This window comes from Danio rerio, chromosome 8 (genome assembly GCF_052040795.2).
Source record: "Danio rerio strain M-AB ecotype USA chromosome 8, GRCz13ab, whole genome shotgun sequence".
Classification (NCBI taxonomy): Eukaryota; Metazoa; Chordata; class Actinopteri; order Cypriniformes; family Danionidae; genus Danio; species Danio rerio.
Window position 1 is genome coordinate 48003172 of NC_141028.1, and position 11829 is coordinate 48015000.

Genomic DNA, 11829 nt, shown 5'->3' on the forward strand with positions numbered 1-11829 from the left:
TAAAATTTGTATTGCCAATCAACGACAAAACTTATATATTATTAACATTACAACCAATATATAACCACCAGTTTCACATGCTATTCTGGAGACCTGCAAAACCTTTAAAAAGCAAATATTATTTTCAATCGTTCCGATGTTTTTGATCACACTGTACTTGTCAAAGTTTGTGTTGACAAAATGTGCTTCATTTAAAATGTTTGCCAATTAGAAATAAGTAATCAATAAAATTAGAGAATAACAACAATGTAGTATCCCTTTATAAGCCCAAAGACAAGATTCTCCTCCATCTTACAAATCTACAGATTATTTGTTACCCTAGACCACAAAACTTAAGTTAAAAGTAATCTTAAATTTTATAATACAGAGTTTTCTTTTATTTATTTATTTTTTTTTTTTGCCAAAAATCATTAGAAGATTGATAATATTCAATAAAAATATTTTGTAAATGTTTTTAAATACTTAATCTTTATTAGTACTCTGCATCGCTAAGCACTTTACAGTTTTCTCGATTGCTTGGATGTAGTTGTCAACCGAAACTCCACATTTTCAAAACAGTTAACACACAGGCCTAAACAGCGGCACTCATGGTCAAAATGACACATTTTGCTGGCAAAAGGCACATACCGTGTCAAAACATTTAAAATATGCAACAAAAGCTAGTTTTACCTTCAAACAACCCAACTTGCAAACAAGTATATGAGCTCTTTCAATTAATCATTACACAATGGACAACAAAATACAAAATACAGAACTCAGTGCACCACCATTGCTTGTCATTGTAGCCTATTGCCAATGCCATTTGTTGTCTTTCTATTTGGGCTGTCAAATTTGCCTTTTTTCAAAGAATTGAATCCAGAATAAGAAATGCTTTGATTACATTTATATTGAATTCATGACAATTTTCAAACTGTGGCTGAAAACTGAAATACTGTAAAAACAGACAAAAGTAATAAAATACTGTAAATATTACAGAAAACACATGTAAACCAATATACAGTCAAATCTATTGGGAGTATAAGACATAGCCACTATTGACCTCCTCCATCCATGCTGTCACAGAACAACACAGACCTTCCACCGTTTTATAAGGTTTGCAGACTGATTGCTTTTTAAAGATTTGTGTGAAGTAGTGTCAAACCGATGCTTCACTGAATTCATATTGATGTTGGTAGTTTCTAATAGTTAGGAATAGATGGTTTCTGTACCATAACTAAAACAATGGAGTTTGGACTGCTTGAATGACATCCGTGTTGCTGTTTTGAAAAATAGTGGGGAAAATGTGTCAACCCAATGAGAAAGAGTTTACACATTTGCAAGACCGGTCTTTTGCTCTGCTGGGATAGTGAAAATGAAAATGAAGTGGAACCTAGTTTCTTTAACCAGGTCAAAGCAAACAAGAAAAACTGTAATTAGCCAACTTTAAAGGAGATTTTCTTACAGTTTTTCTTAGTTGTTTACACACAATTACTTGTACTACAGACACAAATTCTACAACATTATAACTGATGCACCAACCCCCTGAACCAATTCTGATAAACTATAAGCACAATTTCTGGTTTACACTTAAATTGCAGGTTTACAACACACTTTTTTCAAAACACTACACACAATTTTCTGCATTTTACACAATTTTCATGCAGAAAATCTTTTGTTTTCACAAGGAACACACTGTCATTCACAATTGTAAAGTCAGTTGCCTTACTCTGCATACTAACTCATCACATGAGTAAACACTTGTCTCACAGAATTTCAATTTAGAAATCAGAACTCATCTGGATCATAACTGGTTCACTGCCCACCCAAAATTTTTAGTGGTTTATCTCCCTCCCTCCAAACCTATTGAGGAATTGTTTTTCTGCCTGGAGATGTAAAGTGTATTACAGAAATCCACACACACGGATACCCCTTCTCCAAGCAATAGCAGTTGATGCTTTTCATGGCTGGATTCACCATGCAAGGTGACATTTCCCCCGCTGCTTGGCCAGACCAAAACAAAAAAAAGGATGCATAGCTGTTTTTTTATTTTATTTTACTGTGACTGTGTTCTGTAAATACTTCTGTTGATAGTACATGTGGACCACGTTATCTGCAACATTGTGTAAGTTGGGACAAACACTGTGTACACAGTTTTTGTGGGGAAAATACAGTAAAATGTATTTGGTATATGTGTGTTTTGTATAAAACAATATTCTGAAATATTTTACTGTGCACTTATGTAGGCCTACTGTCTGTAGTAAGGGTAACACTGAACAAAAAAGGCTGACAGTAAGTTATTATGATGAATGGACATTGTGTTTTACATTAAGCACATCAGTGTTCAACTGTTCTTATAATTGTCTATTGATGTGATGGCTTGTGTGTTTCATTTGAAAACAAAATACCATTTTGAGAAGAAATCACACTGTTTTGAACGTAGAGTTTCATTTTGCAGAAGAATTGAAGAGTTTTGCCCACTGTGTGAGTGTTTTGTTATTTGTGTGTAGAGTTCTGACAATATGAGATCTGCTTACAGAAAATGTGTGTAAACAATTGGAAAAAACTGATATATATTAAATAGAATTTTGTGACCCATAGATTCCAGTTTTAAAATGGTTGTGTATATATAATGCTTAACAAACTTTTATATTCAGCTGTTTTGTGATGTGTAAAACTTAATTTCAAATAATAAATACATAAAAGACATGTATGACTTGTCCAGGGTCACTTTTGTGAAACAATCAATACTTGTTCCAATTACATTTAAATAAAAATAGTTTTGCCTCTCATCTCAGCCAAATGTGAGCAGCAAAACATCATGCCAGGACATGATAGTATGATCATTAGAGTTGGATTAGGATGGCATGAGCGTTACACAGGCATGACAGTTTAAAGGCAGCTGAGGGAACTCTTGCCCTCGGGAGCCTATTGACTTTCAATGGGCCATATGTCACATGGAGAGAAGTAGGAGAGATAATTTATCACAACAAAAGACAAATCAATGGACTTTGCAGCGCTCTGGCTAATTATGTGCTCTATTGAGATTTTTCCAAGTCCAGTGTGTGCATGTGTGCGTGCATGTGTGTGTGTGTGCATATTTGTGTGCTTAATACTGTGGGTGTGTGTGTGCGTGTGTGTGTATGTGTGTGTGTGTGTGTGTGTGCGCGTCTGTGTGTGTGTGTGTGTGTGTGTGTGTGGGTGTGTGCGTATGTGTGTGTTTGTGTGTGTCAGGGTTTACCTACATTGTCCCTGCAGACATTACATGTGCAATGAGAAAACAATCCCCCACTAGTAAACAATGTAATGTAATGAAAATGATGTTAAAATCTACTCATTCAGGTCTCACTGACACACTTTCCTCTGTAGAACCTTAGTGTTGTTTGTTCAGCTTTGTTTTGGTCCAAGTTTACTGTCATGTTTACTTAAATATAATAATATATATATATATATATATATATATATATATATATATATATATATATATATATATATATATATATATATATATATATATTCAACAAATGTGACCTTGGACCATAAAACCCATCTCAAGTGTCACAATTTTTGAAACTGACATTTATACATAATCTAGAAGCTGAATAAATAAGCTTCACATCATTGTTTGGTTTATTACTATTTGAAAATAATATATTAGTATTAAATTACCTGTGCAAGATGAGACTTTTAAGGAATATTTTTCAAACAGCTTTACTATTTACTACTCATGACAGTAAATGACAAAAAAGTTATCAATTATCACTATATTATCACTATATTAATTAATAAATAATTATCGAGTAGCTAGTATTTATTTGCAACAAATTATCATATAACAATGATTTCTAGAGGATAATGTGACACTGAGGGCTGGGGTAATGATGCTGAAAATTCAGCCTCAATATTGAAAAATCTTTTGGGACATCTGCCTTTACATGCACATGTACACTAATGACATATAATACTTAATCTGAGGGTTTAATATTCACCCTTTGTATCTAACAGTTTCAACTATTCTGTGAAGACTTTCCAGTCTTAGAAGTATTTTATGGACTTTTTTGAACATTCTTCTTGAAGCACTTGTTAGGTCAGGCAGTGATCTTTTACAAGAAGGCCCAGCTTACAGTTTCTGCTCTAACTCATCTCAAAAGGTGTTTAGTCAGGTTGAGTTCAGGACTCTGTGCAGGCCAGTCAAGTTCAACATTGGCTCATTATAAAAACATAGCCCTATGTACATTTTTGAAGATTGCAAATTATATAGCCAAAGCTATGTATGGCTGCATTTCATCTGTAAAATGAATGCTATGGCATGGTATGATGCCGTTCCTTTTCTCGATTACCAGCTGACCCTTTGCTGCCCATATGGAAGGCTTTTCCTTTGTTACCAGTTTGTCCTCGACATGTACTTGGCTGACTTGAAACACAGGGCAGAGTTGTCCGTGACAAAAGTGTTCAAGTCCGGTGGAGAATGGTTCCAAAAAGCAGATAAGACAAAAACAAATGCTAAAGAAATTAAATAAACTAATAAATAACAGGGTGATGATGTGGTAAAACCTGAAAAGGTGGTAAAAATCAGAGGGCTTTTCTTTTTCTGGATTGCTTTTCTGGACTTTTAGGGAAGGGGGTGGGTGGGTCAAACAGTGCTTTTTAAAACCCTATTGGTTGGGTTTAGGGAAGGGGTAGGGTGGGGTTGACAGCAGACTTTTACGTGAGAACAGCAGGTGCAAAACTCCACACCAAACTCACTCATTCATGTCTTTATGGACCTAGCTTTGTGTACTGGTGTGCAGTCATATTGGAACAAGTAGGGTCCATCCATAAAATGTTCCCACAATGTTGATTGCATGGAATTGTATAAAATGTCTTGGTATGCTGAAGCATCAATAATTATCTTCACTTACACAAAGGGATCAAGCCCAAGACCTGGAAAACAAGACACACCTTGATTAATTTCTACCTAATTTTACAGTGAGGAAAGTTTTCCTGACAATCACCCAACACAAACTTTTGTGTTCCAAAACTATAAGCTTGATTGGTCCCTCCAAAGAACACGTGCTTTACATCTCTGCATCTGACACGCTGCATTGCACTTGATAATCTATGGCTTGAAAATTCGTGAAAGTCCATTCCATTTAAGCACTCTACAAACTATTTTTGAATCTGAAGGCCACCTAAAGTATGAAGGTCTGTAGTTATTGACTCTACAGAAAGTTGGCAACTTCAAATTCCTCAATATAGTGAAGATATTCCTTCTTAATGCTCATTCTTGGTTTTCTTGATTTTATGTATATATATATATATATATATATATATATATATATATATGTGTGTCTGTATGTATGTATGTATGTATGTATGTGTATATATATATATATATATATATATATATATATATATATATATATATATATATATATATATATATATATATATATATATATTGTAGCGAGGCAGAGGGAAAACAGCGGCACAACAGGATGAGTTTACAGACAAGTCCCCGGAGGGTGCTTTATTTACAAAGTGAATGTGCTGTAAAAGGTGCTCTTCTTTAGGGTGAGGTGCTCTGGTGCTCCGGGAAGTAGGTGAAGGACGGTGAGTAGTCGGGTGCAGGATCGTCACGAGCTGGAGTCCGCTAAGGAGAGACAGAGAGACAAACATTAGCACAGGGAGTCATAGAAGGAATGAAGCTCATCTTCTCCTGGCGTAGGTTGGGCTTATATGTCTCTCCGCTTGATGAGCTCCAGCTGTGTACGATCCTGGCTTGATGAAGGTCCAGCTGGGTGAAATTTGCGACCAGGGCGACGTGGCATATAATTGCTCGTTACATTCCCCCCCCCTTAGCGTCGTCCTGGTCCTGGGTGTCCTGCGGAGAAAAGGTAGAGTATTGTGAGGGGGGGTAGAATGGTTTGACAGACCTGCCCATCCTGACCATAGCCTTGAGAGCCCGTCGGCGTTTCCGTGGGAGGCCCCGGCTCGATGTTGTACCGTGAAGTTATAATCCTGGAGCGACAGGAACCATCTGGTGACTCGAGCGTTGTTATTTTTCGCCGTTGACATCCATTGAAGTGGTGAAGGGTGAATCTTCTGCCAAGGAGATAATATCTGAGCTCCAGGATTGCCCACTTGATCGCCAGGGCCTCCTTCTCCACCGTGGCGTACCGGGTCTCTGCAGGGGTAAGCTTCCGACTCACGTACATGATGGGGTGTTCTTCATCGCCGTGGACCTGGGAGAGGACCGCGCCCAGGCCCGAGTCGGAAGCGTCTGTTTGTAGGATGAAGGGGCAGCCGAAGTCAGGTGCGTGCAGTACCGGAGAAGATGTTAGTGCCGTCTTCAGGGCTTGGAACGCGCCATCTGCTTCCCTGTTCCATTGTATCTTCTCTGGCTGCCCCTTTCTGGTCAGGTCTGTCAACGGGCTGGCTATGGATGAGAAATTGGGAATGAAACATCTATAGTAGCCCGCTAACCCCAGAAATGCACGTACCTGGGTCTTTGTGGTGGGTTGTGGAGTTTCTTGTAGTGCTCTGATCTTGTTCTGTTGTGGCTGTATGAGACCTCTACCGATGTGAAAACCGAGGTATTTTGCTTCTGCTAGACCCAGGTGGCATTTCTTGGGATTAGCTGTGAGCCCAGCCCTACGAAGATCAAGGAGCACCCTCCGCAACCGGGATAGATGTTCTTCCCATGACTCGGAGTGGATGATTAGGTCGTCAAGGTATGCTGCTGCATACGGCTGGTGGGGTCTCAGCAGGATGTCCATCATACGCTGGAATGTTGCTGGAGCCCCGTGGAGCCCGAAGGGAAGAACCCGGTATTGCCAGTGCCCACCGGGAGTGGAGAAGGCGGTTTTCTCCTTGGCGCTTTCACTTAGTGGTAGTTGCCAGTAGCCTTTGGTGAGGTCGATCGTGGATATGAATCGGGCTCCACCCAGCCGATCCAGCAGCTCGTCCACCCGAGGCATGGGGTACCCGTCGAATTTGGAAATTTCGTTCAGCTTCCTGAAGTCATTGCAGAAGCGGAGGGTGCCGTCGGGTTTGGGGACCATCACTATGGGGCTGGACCACGGGCTACGAGATGGTTCGATGATTCCCAATTTCCTCATCTTTTGGATCTCATCGTTGATAGCCAGCCGGCGAGCTTCTGGTACTCGATAAGGCCTCTGCCGGACGATGGTGCCAGGTGGGGTGATGATGTCGTGCTGGATGATGGTGGTTCGGCCCGGTTTCTCTGAGAACACATCCCTGAACTGACCGACCAAGGCTTGCAGCTCCGCCTTCTGATTCGGTGAGAGTTGCTCACCTATATGGACAACGGGAGAAGTTTCTTCTGAGAAGGCAACTAGATGACCTGGAGCTGCAACCCATTTCTTCATCAAATTGATGTGGTAAAGTTGTTCTTCTCTTCTTCGTCCCGGCTGACGGACTCGATAGTTTACCGGCCCTACCCTTTCTACCACTGTATATGGCCCCTTCCAAGAGGCCAAGAACTTCGAGGTGGTGGTAGGTATCAGGATCATTACTTTGTCCCCTGGTTGGAACTCTCTGGGTTGGGCGGGCCGGTTATATAATCGCTGTTGGGCGCGCTGGGCTTCGGTCAGATGTTGCTTGACAATGGGCATGACTTTCTCTATACGTCCTCTCATGTCCCGTACGTGCTCAATCACTGACCGTTGTGGGGCTGGCTCTTGCTCCCAAGCTTGACGAGCCACGTCCAATAGCCCTCGTGGTTGACGGCCGAACAGCAATTCAAAAGGTGTAAAACCTGTAGATCCTTGGGGAACTTCTCTGATCCCGAAAAGCACATACGGGATCATGAGGTCCCAGTCGCGCCCATCCTCTGCCACCACCCTGCGGAGCATCTGCTTCAGCGTCTTGTTAAAGCGCTCCACCAAGCCATCAGTCTGCGGATGATAAACAGAGGTTTTTATTTGCTTTACCTTTAGGAGGCGGCAGAGGTCTGCCATCAACCGGGACATGAATGGGGTGCCCTGGTCGGTCAGTATCTCTGCTGGTATTCCTACTCGGCTGCATAATAAAAACAGCTCCTTAGCGATTGCCGATGACGTGGCTTTTCTCAGAGGGATCGCTTCTGGATATCTGGTGGCGTAGTCGAGGATGACAAGGATGTGTTCATGTCCCCGGGCCGACTTCGGCAAAGGCCCTATCAAGTCCATGCCAATGCGGTTGAAGGGCACCTCAATGATGGGTAATGGTATCAGAGGGCTGGGGGGTGGTCGTTGGGGAGACGTTCTTTGGCATATGTCACATGCCTGACAATACCTCTTGACTTCTCCATCCAACCCGGGCCAGTGGAAACGATCTCTGATCCTCTTGATCGTGTTGGCTGCTCCTAGATGTCCTGCCATCGGGTGAGTATGTGCCAGTTCTAGAACAGTCTCCCTTTTGGTCCTCGGGACGACCAATAGCGTCTTCGTTTCCCCCCGCCTCTCTGCGACACAGTACAGCAGACCATTTTGCACAATAAAATGTGGGAGGGGGTGAGGGCTGGGAAACCGTTCGTTACCGTCTATGATCCGGACTTGTGGCCAGCAGTGCTTCAACGTTTCATCTTCACGCTGTGCTCTCCCGAAATCGCCACCTGCGGTAATCTGTTGAAAAAGATCATAGTACAGGTTAGCCGATGATGACTCACCCCCTCTGTCGCTCTCGGTGGCCATCAGCGCTGTTTGGCGGTCCCGTTGAGCCCGTCCCTTGCTGTTCTTCTTTGCCCGAGCCGATCGAGCCTGATGGTGGGTGAGGAGATCATCGAACCCCGGCCAGTCTCTGCCCAGAAGAAGGGGTACAGGAAGATCTGGAACCACTCCTACTTCGATGCGCCAGCTTCCCGACTTAGTCGCTATAGTGACTCTTTGGGCGGGTACGTGGCGGGTATCACCGTGTATGCATGTAATCGGGATTCGACCTTTCCCTTCTTGATGGTATTTTAACGTGTTTGGGTGGACCAGTGTTATTGCACTTCCTGTATCCAGTGTGGCCGTCTGTGTTTTCCCGTCTAAACATACTTTTCGGGTGGGAGCTTCGGGAGGGACGTTGCGATGTACCACGCACCCTGCCGTCCAGGCCGGGGCCGAGAGTGTTGTTGGCTCTGTGGGCATCGGCTCGTCGACTGGGCTGGGGACCGCCGGTCTGCTGCCTGGTCGTGTTGTGCCCTCCACCGGTCGCCATGGCGCATTTACCCTCCGGGGTGGCAGAGCCGCTCTCTCCCCAGTCTCCCGGGCCACATGAGCTTCCGCCAGCTCCACCGCCTCCACCAAAGCGGCCAGCGAGTCGGGGTTCCTCATGCTGGTAAGTGTGCGGAGCCGTCTGTGTAGCGCCCTCATCATCTTTTCAATGACTACTTTCTCAGCGACCTGGACTGCGGTTGGATCTCCTCCCAGTAACCATAATCTTCCCAATCTGGATAAGTTGGCTGCTTGGGTCCGAACCGGCTGTTTGTCATCATAGGACCACTGAGAAAATTGTTGTGCTGCGCTTATATTGGAGAGTCCCATTCTGGCGAGTATCTCCTTTTTTAATGCTTTATAGTCGTCATTTTTCGGTGTCTCTAATGCGAAATAAGCTCTTTGAGCTTCTCCAGTCAGGAATGGCGCTAGCATCCTCGCCCAACTTTCCTTCGGCCATCTCTCTCTTTCCGCAATTACCTCAAAGGTGTGCAGGTAAGCATCAATATCATCCAGGTCGCTGAGTTTTGTGATAAATCTATGGGCGCTCACCTCAGAGAACTGGCTGGAACCGGCCGCTTGGCGGAGCTGTTGTTCCATACGGTCTTGTCTGGCGGTGAGTTGTTCAGTTATCACTTGTTGTCTTCTTGAGATTTCCGCTAGATGGCGTACTACCTCTTCGATCGACATGACTCAGGAGGGGATGACAGCCGAGTAAGAGAGCGTGAGTGAGAGAGAGAGCGGATGCCTGCCTGTAAACAGAAGAAAAACAGAGAAAATTCAGTGGTTACTTCTTCTTACTGGTAAGTGCTGAATTTTTTTCCCTCTGAAAAAGCGCGCATTCTCCACCAGTTGTAGCGAGGCAGAGGGAAAACAGCGGCACAACAGGATGAGTTTACAGACAAGTCCCCGGAGGGTGCTTTATTTACAAAGTGAATGTGCTGTAAAAGGTGCTCTTCTTTAGGGTGAGGTGCTCTGGTGCTCCGGGAAGTAGGTGAAGGACGGTGAGTAGTCGGGTGCAGGATCGTCACGAGCTGGAGTCCGCTAAGGAGAGACAGAGAGACAAACATTAGCACAGGGAGTCATAGAAGGAATGAAGCTCATCTTCTCCTGGCGTAGGTTGGGCTTATATGTCTCTCCGCTTGATGAGCTCCAGCTGTGTACGATCCTGGCTTGATGAAGGTCCAGCTGGGTGAAATTTGCGACCAGGGTGACGTGGCATATAATTGCTCGTTACAATATATATATATATATATATATATATATATATATATATATATATATATATATATATATATATATATATATATATATATATATATATATATATATGTATGTATGTATGTATGTATATGTATACACACACACACACACATATATATATATATATATATATATATATATATATATATATATATATATATATATATATATATATATATATATATATATATATATACAGTTGAAGTCAAATAATAAAATATACAGTTAAATATTTTCTAAATTTTGCTTAACAGAGCAAGGGCATTTTCACAGTACGTCTGATAATATTTTATCTTCTGGAGAAAGTCTTATTTGTTTTATTTCAGCTAGAATAAAAGTAGTTTTTAATTTTTTTAAAACCATTTTAGGGACAAAACTATTAGCCCTATAAGCAATTTTGTTTTTAATAGTCTACAGAAAAAAAAACATCATTGTAACTAACGTTGCCTAGTTAACCAAATAAAATGATTATTTAATTTGCATATGCTTAAATATTTCCTTCATCTGAAATATATCCAATGCTAAAAGGGGTTATGTAAAAAGCGTTTGCAAATACCCCCGACCTTGTAAAGAAAACACATTTTCCTGATACATTATTTTCAGCAGCTCCACAAAGCAAAGCAGTTTTTACATAAATCTGACTGTGAACTCCATATAAATCCATTCATGTCAAAATGAACACATTAACCAATGGCTCTTGTAAATATATCTTCTCTTTTATCACAACTCCGAGCAATCGAACATTTTAACCACGCAAACTCCCTTTACTCCTCTCTGTCTGTGAAGATGATAAATTGTGACCATTATTTTCTATAATGGAGCCTGTAATTGCTTGCAATTAGACCCCATTATGTGAGAGGCATATGACCTGGCTACGGATAGACTATACAGTCTGACAAACTCAGTAAAAAAAAAAAATATATATATATATATATATATGTATATATGTATATATATGCTAGGAGGAGAATTTTTCCAGCTCTGCCAATAATCAAAATGTTTATATTTTATTGTCATGCAAGAAGAATAGTGATAATTCCATGGCCTTGGACAAATAAGTAATACCTACAAACATGAAAAATAGATCCCATACTGTATTTTTTTATATATATATTTTTAAATGTAATACATGAATGTTGGCATTTACTTATTTATTTGTTGCTCATGTATTGAGTAGAACATAACAGCAAAGATCTCCCCTCTGATTCTCATGTAAGGTAACGGCAAAGCTTCTTTTATTTATTTATTTTATTCTTTTTTACAGTCATCATGTTTTTTGTTCCCCCTGTAAATAGCCCATAACACCGGAGTATTGATTTTTAACTACTGAAATATCAAAAGCTTCATGATTACACATCATTGCATCTGTTCTGCTCAAAAGAGGCCTCTCATCGACCCAACCATTGATCTG